Here is a 14,062-nt window from a genome sequence, read left to right as displayed (position 1 = left end):
CATAGAAGTTCATGGGCTAGCTACATTGAAATGACTTATCATTATATTGGGTATAGTATACTTATGATAAAGTATGGTATAATTGGAAATTATTGTCCATATTAGCACTTACCCTCATAAATTCAGAAGACATGGCCTAAACATTTGAAGTAAGAGGAATAAGACTATTGTATTTATAAATAATTAAAACACAAAAGTCTGACCCAATAAAGTGCTCTAATAAACACTGTCAATAACAACTTTATTTTAGAACTTTTAATCATGGAAAGAATTTCATATAAACATTCTCTAAGGACATGCATTAAATGTTAACCTATTGGAAATTAAATAAAGAATATTCTAGTATCCAGAGTACCTAAAAACTGACCACTCAATGCTTTTATAATTTGGAATCCTAAAGGGAGTGGAAACAGGAGAAATGGAGTTCTCCAATTAGTCTTGCAATGTAAGGTTTACTTGGCTTCCTCCCAAAATGAAAGAATGAGTTTTCAGTAATGTTTTTATTTTTATTTTTCACTTGTAGAATTATTTCAAATTGGCATTAAAACATTTAAAATATCCAGGGCAGGCTAGAAATTAGTAAAATACCATATCCTTTTTTGTTGGTGGTGGTTGCGGGGGCTTGAACTCTGGGCCTGGGCACTGTCTCTCAGCTCTTCAACTCAAGGCTAGTGCTCTACCACTTGAGCCAGTGCCATTTTTTGTTTTTCTGGTAGCTTATTGGAGACAAGAGTCTCATGGACTTAACTGCTCGGGCTGTCTTTGAACCGTGATCCTCAGATCTCAGCCTCCTTAGTAGCTAGGATTACAGAGTAAGCCACAGGCACCCGGCCACATATTTCTTTTAGAGCTTTTTCATACAAACTTTAATTGTTCTATGAAGACCCATTGCACCTTGTACACTTCCTTAATGAACTGCTTACCCGAAGAACTGTTAACTGGAACCACTAGACATTAAAGCCTGTAGTTGAGTGTATTCCAGTGGAAACCATCTAAATTAGCTCAATTTGACTTTTAAAGAAAGTTACATTTTTAAAAAGTTGTAGAAAACTAAGAAATATAAACTATCACTGAGGACCAATTTTCTATGATCAGTGAAAAGCACTTTTATACTCTTACAGTAAGAAAAAAGTTATATCTAAATGTGTTCTTATTTCCCTAGCCTTCACAGAAAATACTGGATGTCAGTAGTCTGTACAATTACAGGTTTATAGTTGCTTTAATTTATTTGAAGGCTTAGCTAATAATTCCTCTTATTTAAAATGGAAATGAAAATAGTTATGCACATTTTATTTATCTGATTAAATAGAAGTCCTTTTATAACCACAACCAATATCATTGTATTCATTTGGAAAGTCAGTTTTGGAAAGGATACCACTTAGTTTTTAAATTCGCTATACAGACAAAAGTGTTTATTACTATACATTTAATACATATTTTGCATTATGTTTTGTACTCATGTACATTTATACAGCACACATTAATTGTTTTTATTGTGATTCTGATCTTCATGTCAATGTATATTCTTCATCCAGGCTTAGAATGCCACTTATGTGTCATTTTGAGTGTCTTGTGAGTGAGCTATCACTCTTCTCTGAAAAACTATCAACATATTTATTAAAATTGTATTCAGGGTTCAATTTTTGCTTTGTTTTATAGTTAGGAAATTGCTAGTGTGAAGTTCTATATCTGGTATTCTAAAAATCCAGGTAAATTATGAAATTATGATTCCTTAATAACCTAATTCTCAGTTCAAAATGCTGTATTAAATGAATATTTTCTTCTTCATTTTCTATTTTTCTGTTTTCATTCTTCCTTTTTCTTTTTGACAATACTGGGTGTAAACTCAGAGCATCATACTCACTTGGCATTTGGTTAATGTTCTACCACTTGAGTCATTCCTCCAGCTTTATTTTTTGCTGCTTATTTTGAAAATCGAGTCTAGCAAGCCTTTCTGCCTGGACTGACTATGAACTGCGGCTTTCTAGACCTCAGCTTCCTGAGTAACTAGGATTATATGCATGAGCCAATGGTGCCCAAGTATACATAGTGTGTGTGTGTCTGTGTGTGTGTGTGTGTGTGTGTGTGTGTCTGTGTGTGTGTGTGTGTGTCCAGGGGATTCAACTCAAGGCTTGGGCTCTGTTCCTGAGCTTTTCTTCTGAAGGCTAGTGCTCCACCACTTAAGCCACATCTCCACTTTCAGCTTTTTTTGGTAGTTAATTGAAGATAAGAGTGTCACAGGCTTTCCTGCTCAGACTGACTCTGAATTGCTATCCTCAGATCTGAGCCTCCTGAATAGCTAGGAATTGAAGATGTGAGCCACAGTACCCACTGTACATAGATAGTACTCTTAGTGTGAACTTTTGCTTTTCCCAAATGAAATTCTGAATACTAAAAATAAAAGACCAGGTGTTTGATTCAATGGTTGAACATTTGCCTAGCATGTGTGAAGCCCTGGATTTGTTCCCCAGCAACAAACACACACACACACACACACACACACACACACACACACACACACACACACACACACACACACACAATTAATTTATGTACTTGCTTTGTTGTCTCTCTCCAAACCTTCTATAAAAGAAAAGTGATATATTCTTTGTAGAAGCTATTCCTGTGGTCTAATTATATGACAATTCTTCGGCCTTTTTCTCAGATTTACACTATATCTTTTTATATATATCTATGACACCATAAACCTACCACGTCACAGATGTAGTGATCTGTGCTACTGTTGTGGTTGATTTCCATAATGTAGACACATTATGATCCAGTCTGTGCATTTTGACATTAAGATCGTTTTCACCTAACATTAGGCTTCCATCCTGTTTTTATCTAGAAAATGTTTGAAGCAGTAGGAACATACATTATACATTTCAGTATTTAGACACAATTTCTACTCAACAACCATCCTAACATTACTCTCCACATTATAATCATTTTCCACTCTAACTGTTCCCTAGCGGCCTCAAGACAAAAGGAGAGGTTTGAACAAGGGATCTGGGTAAATTCCAGAATTTAGTGGCAGGATAGGATCATGATCCATTTTTCCATTTCAGTGAAAGCTATCACCTCTTCCTGTACAAACTTCAACTCTAGCATATGAGTGCTGGACGTCCATGAGTGTCAGTGATGTGTCAGATGTTATAGTTGCTTAAAGCTAAGATTTTTAGGTTTAAAAGTACATTTTTCTGATCCTAATAAAAGGCAGTATATTGCTGATGCTTGCATGATTGGTTTCCCATAAGTACCAATGCACTAATAAATGTGTACCTTCACAGTTGACAGCTTGCTCCTAGATAAGAAGACCTCCAAGATTCTAAGAAGCTTAGTTGTGCATGTGGATCCTACTTGTCTTTCAGTCCTATCTTCTGCTGCTTTTTCCTTCATGTTCTTGCCTCTATACAAATTTGCCTCCATACAAATTATAACGGTAGGCCACATAAGCTGTGTTACTCAGTGTTTCATAAATGTTTCTGATTTTTTCACTATTCTATTAATCTCAAGTGAGCCTGAATTGTATCTGTTTTGTTTTCAAAATTAGAAGGCCTGGAAATAATCACTTAGTAACTATATATTAAAGTGCTAGGAATGTTTGAAAGTCAGTAGGTAGCACTCTGGGTTTACTGTGGAGAGTTGTACTGGGAGGTAAATCAGGCTGTTAAAGGTCTTCTCCACACTGTGTGTGTGTGTGTGTGTGTGTGTGTGTGTGTGGTGTGATGGGAGTGGAGGGCTAGGATAGGCTGTGAAAAAAGGCTGAGGATGACATTAGAAACTTTTGAGTTTAAAACAAGATAGATGTTAAGTATAGTTTTAGAAGAATGGTTTGGTTTTATTTGGATGTACTAGGCCAACAAGAATGGGGAGGAAAAAAGTTGGTAAAACCTGTTCTACAGTGGAAGAAATTAAGTGAAAAGTGAGATGAATAGATGATTTTCTTTTTCTTCAATTTATAACATTTATTTTCCCAGTGAACACCTATGAAGAAATAAGAGACTCAAAAATGTCTGATTTCAAGCATTTTGGCCTAGTTCCCTAGATGTACTTTTCTCAGAAATAGATGTAAGTATGTATTCGGAATTGAACATCTGGACCCTTGGTTACAGCTGAACCTGTAAGTTAGAGCTCACCTACAGTGTAGAAGTAGATTCCTAGTGTCTGGTTGTCATGAGGGAAGCTCGAGAGGCATCTTGTCTGGTACATCCTCTGCCTCCCAGTTGATTTTTCCCTCTAAATCAGGATATCAGCATCATTTTGTAGTCCTGCCTAAGCTTATTACAAGAATATGTTGCTTCCTCCTTCTTAACTTGGTCTTGAAGCTATGTCCTCTTGTCCATTCTCTTTTGATCAAGGCAGTTGCTTTCATGCCCCTTGTTTGCCTTGCACTTAAAAATGCTTGCACATCTGGGTGCTGGTGGCTCACGCCTGTAATCCTAGCTACCCAGGAGGCTGAGATCTGAGGATCCTGGTTCAGAGCCAGCCTAGCAGGAAAGTCCATGAGACTCTTATCTTCACTTAACTACCAGAAAATCAGAAGTGATTCTGTGGTTCAAGTGGTAAAGCACACGCCTTGAGCTACAAAGAGCTCAGGAGCAGCACCCAGGCCCAGAGTTCAAGCCCCACCACGAACCAAAAAATAAAAATAATAATACTTGCACAATAAGAGCTATCCTTACATTGTATATGTCAAGTAATGTACCTGTGTTGTAAAGTAGTGATAGACAGAGCTAGGATTGGAACATTTGGAAACTGGTCCAGGGACTCTGTCAATCTGGAATATAGCAAACAGCTTTTATTATTATTTTTTTATTTGTGTGTGTGTGTGAGTAGTCATTCCTTCTAAAATATATGCCTTTAGTGATTTTGAAATTCTACAACTTTTTAACATTTTTTTATAATCATTAATTGGTTTTCCAAGAATTACCTGATGTGTAAAATTTGAGCCAGTTGAATTGGAAACTAAAACTTGCTTCCAATTTTTATCTAGTTTCAGTTTTTTCTTTTTTGTCTGTGCAATTTGTTTAGAATCTCCTTCCCCTGAGCAAACAACTTTTAAATACTGGAAATGTTAAAAATTGTTGCTTTAACTCCTGTTTCCCTTTCTCAATTTAATGTTACCAGATACATTCACTGCAAAGTTGTTTATCTTTCAACCTATAATATGTAAGAATAAAGTCTAAGAAAGTAATCACTTTATAAGTGAAAAATTTTAAATTCATTCAACTTGATGAATGAAATAAAAGCAGTATATATATAAAGTTTGCTACTTCATTAAACAGAAGACTAATTTTTGCTGGAGTGTATTTGTCAGTGAGAAAGATGTATCCATGGATGAACAGACAAAAGGCACACAGCCAGTACTATGCTATGTACCATTCTCACAACTGTACCTGTTAGAAAACCTTGTTATAACATCACCTGTCAGTTCTTTGATCTCATTTCCCATCATATGACCAATACTATCTACTGGTCTGATGAAAGCAAGGAAATGAAAGTCACAGTACCTATTATCTGGGTATTGTTATAGCCATTCACTTTTTCAAGTTGCTGGCTCAAGACATATCAAGTAATTAATTTTTATAATATGCTTTGATCATTTAACCCCTCTTATTTTTTATTTTCTCTTTTCACAAATTTTCATGGGTTTTGTTATTCTATTTTTACGCGTGTATTTAGTGTACTTTAATGATATTCATTCCTTCTTCACCCTCTCTTTTTGCCCTCTAATAGGCTCTTTCTAATAGAGTCCCTCATTTTCCTTCATTTCTCCTTTAGTATGTATGTATGTATGTATGTATGTATGTATCTATCTATCTATCTATCTATCTATCTATCTATCTATCTATCTATCTATCTATCTATCTGTGGCACCTAGGCTGATTCTATAATTTGACTGTTATAAAAAGTGCTGTTAGAGACCTGGATGCGAAAATAATTGTTGTATCTAATGACTTTATAAAACTAACTTTAGTCTTTCATTTACATGAATCTTTTTATTCTAGCATATACAGAAAAGACATAAATACTATATTCATTACTATTCAAATTACTTTGGTAACTTTTCAAACAAAATATTTTCCCCTTATTTCCGTAGATGTAGCTATTTTAAATTGATAAGACTATTCATCATGTAACCAAATTCTCATGGAAATCAGAGCTGATATGACTTAATTTTCACTTAAAAAAAAGATGACGTCAAGGGGAGCCAGGTGCAAGTGGCTCATGCCTGTAATCCTACCTACTCAGAAAGCTGAGATTTGAGGGTTGCAGTTCAAAGCCAACCTGGGTAAGAAAGTTTGTAAATCTTTTACTTCCCAATTAGGCACCAAAAAAAAAAAAAAAGCCGGTGGGGGGCTTTGTCTGTAGTGGTAGAGTGCTAGCATTGAGTGAAAACTCAGAGAGAGCACGCAGGCTCTGAGTTCAAGCCCCAGGACTGGCACACACACACACAAGTTGGATTCTAATTTCACTTCAAATAAACCTACAAAAAGTCACTTTTGAAGACAAATTACAAAAGAAAAATCACTATGTTATAGAATCTGTTGCATGGGATAAATTCCTAAAAGAATGCAGAATAAAATATGGTATAAGTAAGATTAATTTATATTATTTTTATTTAATCAGTAATGTATTACAATATGTAATTTTGGTATGTTTTTTATTAAATGAATATATTAGAAATACTGTTACTAAATTGACATATTTACCAGGTTATTAAAATAATAACAAGATTTACATAATAATACATCTATTAAAATAATAACAAGATAATAACAAGTATTGGAATTTATATGTTGAAAAATTAGACAACATCCATGTATAAAGAGATTTATTACTTTTGCTAGATCTCTTGTACAAGCATACTTAAGGAAAGTAGAAAACACTGCTAAAAGTTAACATTGGGGCATTTTTTGTTTCAGTTTTATTGATAGGGTTTTGACTATCTTATTACATAGTAAACATAGTTTCTGAAAAAAAATATGAAATTTCTATTCACAGGTTTTACTTACCCAGTGTATTTTATAAATTTTGGAGGTCCACACAGTGAGACCAAAGGAGAGGAACACAAAGGTGCAATGCCTATGTGCATCAGATAATATTAACTAATATTTGTAGAAATGAATTTCAGGAAATGATAACAAGAGTTTTTTTTTCAGTTATCTGCATTTTTTATTTTATTGTAAAGAGGCTGCACAGAGGGGTTACACTTAACATGAGTAAGGCAATGAGTACATTACTTGTCAATCATTGTTACTGCTTCCCTTCCTTCTTGTTCTCCTACTATCCTTTCCCTCCCTCACCTCCCATACTCCTCTGCACGCCTCCCAGCCCCTCCCCCCCAAAAAACTGTAAAGTTGTTTCCAGTATACTATCCTGTGGGTATCCTTGTTGCAGTGGGTCATCCTGTGTCCTTGTTTCAGCATTTTGTTATTCCCCTTCCCCTCCACAGATTAGACATATGTATATACAACAAGATGCAGGGTACCAAAATCAAGTACAGTGACAACAGGGGATATGCCATAGGAGAAAGAACAAAGTAGGAAACAAACAACAACAACAAAAAATAAAATGACATTGTACATCTAAAACAATAACAATAAAGAGACCTCTTGTGTCCATATCTTGTTTTTTTTCCTTCATTTCTGTTTTTGTTTTCATTTTGTCTTGTTTGTGCATTTATCTATCTTTGGGAAGATAAAGGGGGAGGGACACAGATGGAAGGACAAAGGGTGAACACATGCAGCAGTGGTGCTCATTAAACATTATGTTGAAAGTGAACTATATAACTTGTGAGTGGGACAGGAGGTAAAAACTGGAAGACATCTAGGGAAATGGCAACATTGTTCAAAAAGAAATGTACTCATTACTTGACTTATATAACTGTAACTCCTATACATAATCTTTAAAATAACAATTTTAAAGATTTCTTTTTAAATTTAGAGGCCCCAAAAAACATATCCAATTTAAAGAATGAGCTTGGGTTTTTCTGACTCCCCCTAGAGCAGAGTGAGTACTGAGATCTTTCCTGTGAGTAGATACAGGAAAGGAGCCTGTTTTCTCTACTGGGCACTTCGCTTTATCCTATAACACTCTATGAAGAATGAAACATTATTAAAATGGACAATAAATAAAAAGTAGCATTCACTCCCACTGCCCCATTTTATGTTGGTTCTAAACTAAGAGCATTCCAACATAGGATCCAATATTTGTTTCTAGATACCCTTAACCTAGCTATGTCACCAGAGGATAAAAAGACTCTATAATCAACACAGGAGGCTTTCCCAAAGCAATTTGGATTTGGGTGGACACCCCAGGGTATTTTATACCCTAGAACAGTAAACCATATATTTTTATTTTGTAAGGAGGAAGGTATGATTTTTATAAGAGAAAACAGACAATTTGAATATATATACAGACCTGTATGGTTTTAGCGTAAATATGGCATTGCAGAATCTGGAAATTGAGTCTCTATATCTGTACACCTTTTAGATGTGAGACAACCCTAGTTTAGGGGTTTCATAGTTAGAAATCCCCTTAAGGCATTTCCCAGTTCTGTAGAAATGCAACTATCTCCTAATCCTTTCACTTGGCTCTAAGACATCATGGTCTTTGGTGATTATCAGTGTGGTCTGTAACTAGGGACACAGGTGTCAGACTTAACTGTGGAAACTTATCAAACTCAATCTTACCCGTCTAGATGCTTTTACCATACAGGGAGAGGTAAGTTTTGTCCGGTCCTTTTTGTTACCTGCTGGTATTACTAGATATGTGCTGTGTGTCCCAGGCTGACAGCTATTACTTAACTGAAGTTCTGGACACTTGTCAAGAGTTCCAGGTGCAAATTGAAACTCTCCATCTTAAAAAAAAAAGGTGGATATTTTCTATATCCTGATAGCAAAAAGTAAAACTTATAAGTTGATGTGGTGGCTCAAGCCTCAATCCTAGCTATTCCAGAGGCTGAGATCAGAAGGATCAGGATCCCAGGGAAATCTGAGCCAAAAGTTTGTCAGACCTTAGTGTCAACCAGCAGCTGGATATAATGTTACATAATTGCTATCCCAGCCCAGTGGAAGGCCAAGATCCAGAGGACAGACATTTCAGTTAAGCCTAGGCAAAAACATGAGGTCCCATCTCAACAGATACAGCCGAGTTAGTGGTATGAACCTATTAACCCAGATATGTTGGGAAGAGTAAATAGGATTGTTGTCCATGTTGACCCAGGCAAAATGCAAGACAAAAAGAGAACCCAAATAAAAATTTCAGGAGGAGTAGCTCCAGTAGTAGAACCCCTGCTTAGCAAGCATAAAACTCTCTGAGTTCAAACCTCAGACAAAAATAAATAAATAAAATAAAATTATAAGTTTTTCACAGGCTTTTGCTTTTAGGATTAAAGCTCATCATAATTCACCCATTTGACCTTTCTGGACTTGTCTCTCAACTGTGTTGGCCCAGGTGTGGCACATTCTTTATATACAGTTCTCTTATGCTTATTACTTTAGTGAGGTGGTCCTTGGGCAACAGCATCAGCGTCTTTTGGAAAGAGTCACTGAAGCAGAAACTTGGGGCAGTAGCTCAGCATTCTAAGTTTTAACAGGCTTTTATTTTATCTCATTATACATAATAACAGAAAACCACTATCTTGGCTTTATCTCCCATTTTGCTTTACTCTTTGCTCATCTGCTGACTTCCTAGTTGTCTTTTTTTTTTGGTTGGTTGTGGGACTTGAACTCTGGGCCTACGCGCTGTCCCTCAGCTCTTCAACTCAAGGCTAGAGCTCTACCACTTGAGCTACAGCACCACTTTGGGTTTTCTGGTGGTTTATTAGAGATAAGAGTCTCATGGACTTTCCTGCCTGGGCTGGCTTTGAACCACGATCCTCAGATCTCAGCCTCCTGAGGAGCTAGGATTACAGGCATGAGCCAGCAGTGCCCGGCTTCCTCGTTGTCTTTTGAGACTGCCTTCCATGCAGACTTCCCCCTCTTCTTTGTGCCATGATATTCTCACCACAGCATCTGTCTGTCCTTAACAGTGGAGGCCATAACATCAATTACTTTTGCATCTGCATACAGCACCCACCTTAGTGGTTTTTTCTTTGAAAACAAAGAAAGAATGCATAAAAAAAGTTGGAGAGCAATTTGGGAGGAGTATGATCAATAATAAGGTCAGCTTCTGTGGAGCCATCACCAAGAATAATGAAGGGAAGAATCTATTGGATTTCACAGTAAGGCAGGTGTTGGTGACCTTTGAAATGCTTGCTTCAGCACTGTGATGGGTTAGCAAGCCCAGATTGCTGGGAGTTAGGACTTCTAACATGATGAGGACTTGCAAGTTTCTTATTGACTGTTTGCCTAAACATGTGGTAGAAACAAAATTTTCCTGGGAAAAGTTTTAAATAGCTGAAGCTATTACCTAACCCATTGAGCCAGTGATCTTATTCGATAATGGTAATTTTGTGTGTTTCTTTATTAAGCTAATGCCCTTGGACATGATTTTTTAATACATTTTTATAAGGCATGTAACTGTTTAGGATATTTTTCATCCAGCCTTTGCAGAATTTATAAATTTCATTTGTATATAACTATAAAGAGCACATCTTTACTGGCAGCAATTTTAAAATTGCATGGATGTAGCTGAAAAAGTTCCCCAACAGGTATTACTTCGGGCTTTCTTGTTTTTTGTTTTTTTTTGTTTTGTTTTTGGGTCCGGTTGTGGGGCCTGAACTCTGGGCCTGGATGCTGTCCCGCAGCTCTTCAGCTCAAGGTTAGTGCTCTACCACTTGAGCCACAGCGCCACTTCCGGCTATTTTCTTTTTTCTTATGTGGTGCTGAGGAATCAAACCCAGGGCCTCAAGCATGCAAAGCAAGCACTCTACCACTGAGCCATCTGCCCAGCTCTGGGCTTTCTTGTTTTTGAGAGAGAAAAAAATCAGAAAGGAGGGAAGAGAGTAAAGAGAAAGAAGAGGGAGATTACTTTAGATCAAATAATCAATACTTTTTTTCTAGATACTCTTGTAGAACAGTTCTATAATTCATGGATTCAAGCAATGTTATTAGCTACAAATTTAAAGAAAATTGTAGATTCACTATCACTGTTCAGGTCACTTGCCCTAGTCATGGTGGTCAAAGGGCTAGGATATACAAGTACATTTCCTCATTCCCTCTGACCTACCTTATCTCCCTAAGCTTACAGGCTGCAGACCTGAGTCCTCCACAGGCGTAGGAAGACCATGAAATTGGGCAGAAGTCACTTCTCACTTTGCAGATATGTCGCTTAAATCACCACTTACCTTTGAAGAAATACCATCCAAAAGATATCATGCAAAAATTGGCACAACTTGGTGACTTAGTATGATCTGACATATATAAAGCAAACATTGATACACTGATGAGATTCAACATGAAATGCTCATGCTGATAGTTATGGCTAATATCTGCCAGCCAGGCTGGGTGCTTTACTATTTAAAATCAGCGATGCCCTAGACATTTTTTACTTTAGTTTTTATTTTTATGAAGAGTCTCATCCTGGCCAATCTTGGACAATGATTTTTTTCCTATGCTTCCCATGGTATATACCACCACAGAGATGGGGACCTCAGGGTACCCACATTCTGTCCCAGCTGCCCTCAAGTGGCAACCCTCCTCATTTCAAGTAGCTGCCACCATGCTGACCCTACAAATGTTTTTTTTAGGAAATTATTATTTTGCCTTAACTGCTTTATCTGTACCCTGTTTTACCCTGTACCTGTACCTCTACCCTCAGAGGTATTGTTCTCTTCATTGCCTCTCATGGTAACAATGACACTATGTTGAAAACGAACTTTATAATTTCCGGGGAGGGGAGGGAGGAGCTGGGGTGGTGAGGAGGGAAGGGATGGTAGGGGAAAAACAAAGGAGGAAGTTACAGTGCTTGATAGGAAATGTACTCATTACCTTACTCATGTATCTATAACCCCTCTGTACAGTATTCTTACAATAAAAATATGCATGGGAAAAATTAATTGGGTGATAGGGGTTACAGTTTTCCTTTGAGCACTTGAACACACTTAAATACACTTGAATCCAAGAGATACAGAGTTCTCTGCATAAAAGTCAGGGTGGTGTTATATCACCCTTTCTGGAATCCTTTCAGTATTTGCTGTGGGCAGAGCAGTGAGTTATGAAGAAGCTTGTGATGGAGTTCTGGAGGGCTGATAAGAGCATACAAGGAGGAACTGATTTCCCCAAGTCTGTCACTAAATTCTGCAGGCAGATCAGTCACTCATTGGAAGGCTGCATAGTTAAGCTGTATAGAACAAGAATGATAATACCCTTTTTCTGCTTTTTCTGCAGCCTAAATGCCCTGTGGAGTGAGAGAAGACTTCAATCTCTAGGCTTGTGAATCCCTTATCTTTCCCAAATGTTAAATTAATTTTTAAAGCTATTTATTCAAAGTTGACTTAACCACTAGAATAGGAAAGATCAGACAAATAAGCTGCAAGAAATGAAGTATGAGGAAACCCGAACTCTTTGACAAAGTATTCCTGGGAGTAAATGTGTTGAATGAAGCCAGCGGGTAAATGATAAGGGCCTTTACACTGTGGATGTAAGAAAGCAATTTATCAAGAGTACATGAACTCTCTGGTGACCACAAGTCAGGAGCAAATGAGAATGGAGGAGGAGCCCTTAAAAAATACATTAGAAATACTAAAAAACCTGTAAGCTTGCATTTTGAATCCCTCCATTATTATGCAGAAATTCTGGTATGTTAAAATAGGAATTGCTAAGATTACATATGTATCCTGTACTGTTGGGAGGAAAAGTGTTAGAGAAAGCACTTGAGAGAGGCTATAAAGTAGCTTAGAATTTTCAGCAATCTCGGGTACTTTCATGTGTGATTTAAACCAGGATGTTATCCAGTATCCATTTGCTTGACCCAAGAGGTTAGATGTCCATCTTTCAGGCTTATTTGTTTATCTTCTTAATCTCTACAATGGCATATGGATATAATTCCAATAGTTATTGAAAATGCCTTTGGTGTTGTCTTAAGTTGTTGTACATGTTTCTCATTCATCAGCTTAATAATCTCACGTCATCTCTTGAACCCAGTAGCTAAGACTGTATAAACTTAATTATTAACTTTGGAGAAACTGAGGCCAAATGAATTGTATTATTAAAAGTTAGATTCCCAATTATAGAAGATCCCATCCTATAAAATTGAGATAGAATTTAAGACCTTAGCATAGTAAGGATTTCAGTTCCCAGAAGAGATGTTATTTCTCAAGTATTGAGAAATAGCTCAGTTGAGATACTAGTTAGTTTCATTGAATGTTTTTACTCCCAAGAATGGCCAACATGTTTCTTCCTTGTGGTAGTACAATTAGTTGAAACACCTAGAAATTCCCAGAATTTCATTTTAGTCATTTGTTTCCATTTTCATATGAGAGCTTTTCCAGACCTGTTAACAAAGTGACTGAATTGTGACCTGAATTACTCCTCCAGAGTAATTTCCAGAGAACATGCTAGTAATGACAAAATTAGCACACAGGAAAAAAGAGAAAATCAGAGCAAACTGAATTTTCAGTCCCCCCCCCCCAACACACACACTAGCTAATTTAAATGGAATGAAATTTTTACTGTCCTCCACAGAAGTGTCAGCTTTCCATGTTCCCTCTGTTAGGCTTTATCGCTTTATGTAACCCAGGCTGGCTTGGAACTCTCCATCCTCCTGCTTACTGGGAATCAACTACCCAGACCTGAAGGTCACTCTAAGGGGTTCTTGTTGCCTTATATGGTGGTAGCTGCCCCAGAGAAGTGCCATCCCAAGGTAAAGGGGGTTGGAAGTTGATTATTTACTGCCTTTACTACATGGGCGGAGTGTTGCCTAGGAAGAGAGCATGCTAAGCTGTGGAGAGGGGAAGGAGTGAACTAAGCTACGGGAAGGGAGCTCATTTTGCTAACAGGAAGTGGGTGCTGTTTTGCCAAGTCCAAGTTAGGCTGGTTACATTGATGGTCTAAAGGAGCTCCTCCTCTTTAAAACTTGTTTGTTATAAGTGGTTATATATATATTTTTTGAT

The 14,062-nt window shown here is 37.0% G+C and overlaps 1 protein-coding gene across 2 annotated transcripts in view; it reads left to right on the top strand.

The window, feature by feature from the left end:
- The window catches only part of Bnc2 (basonuclin 2), a 426,707-nt gene that overhangs the window by 288,489 nt on the left and 124,156 nt on the right, over window positions 1–14,062 (top strand). The window lies entirely within an intron of this gene.

Source organism: Dipodomys ordii, unplaced genomic scaffold, assembly GCF_000151885.1.
Source record: "Dipodomys ordii isolate 6190 unplaced genomic scaffold, Dord_2.0 Scaffold53, whole genome shotgun sequence".
In the NCBI taxonomy this organism is placed as follows: domain Eukaryota; kingdom Metazoa; phylum Chordata; class Mammalia; order Rodentia; family Heteromyidae; genus Dipodomys; species Dipodomys ordii.
The sequence above is the reverse complement of the archived record's forward strand: the minus strand, read 5'-3'. Positions and strand labels throughout refer to the sequence as shown.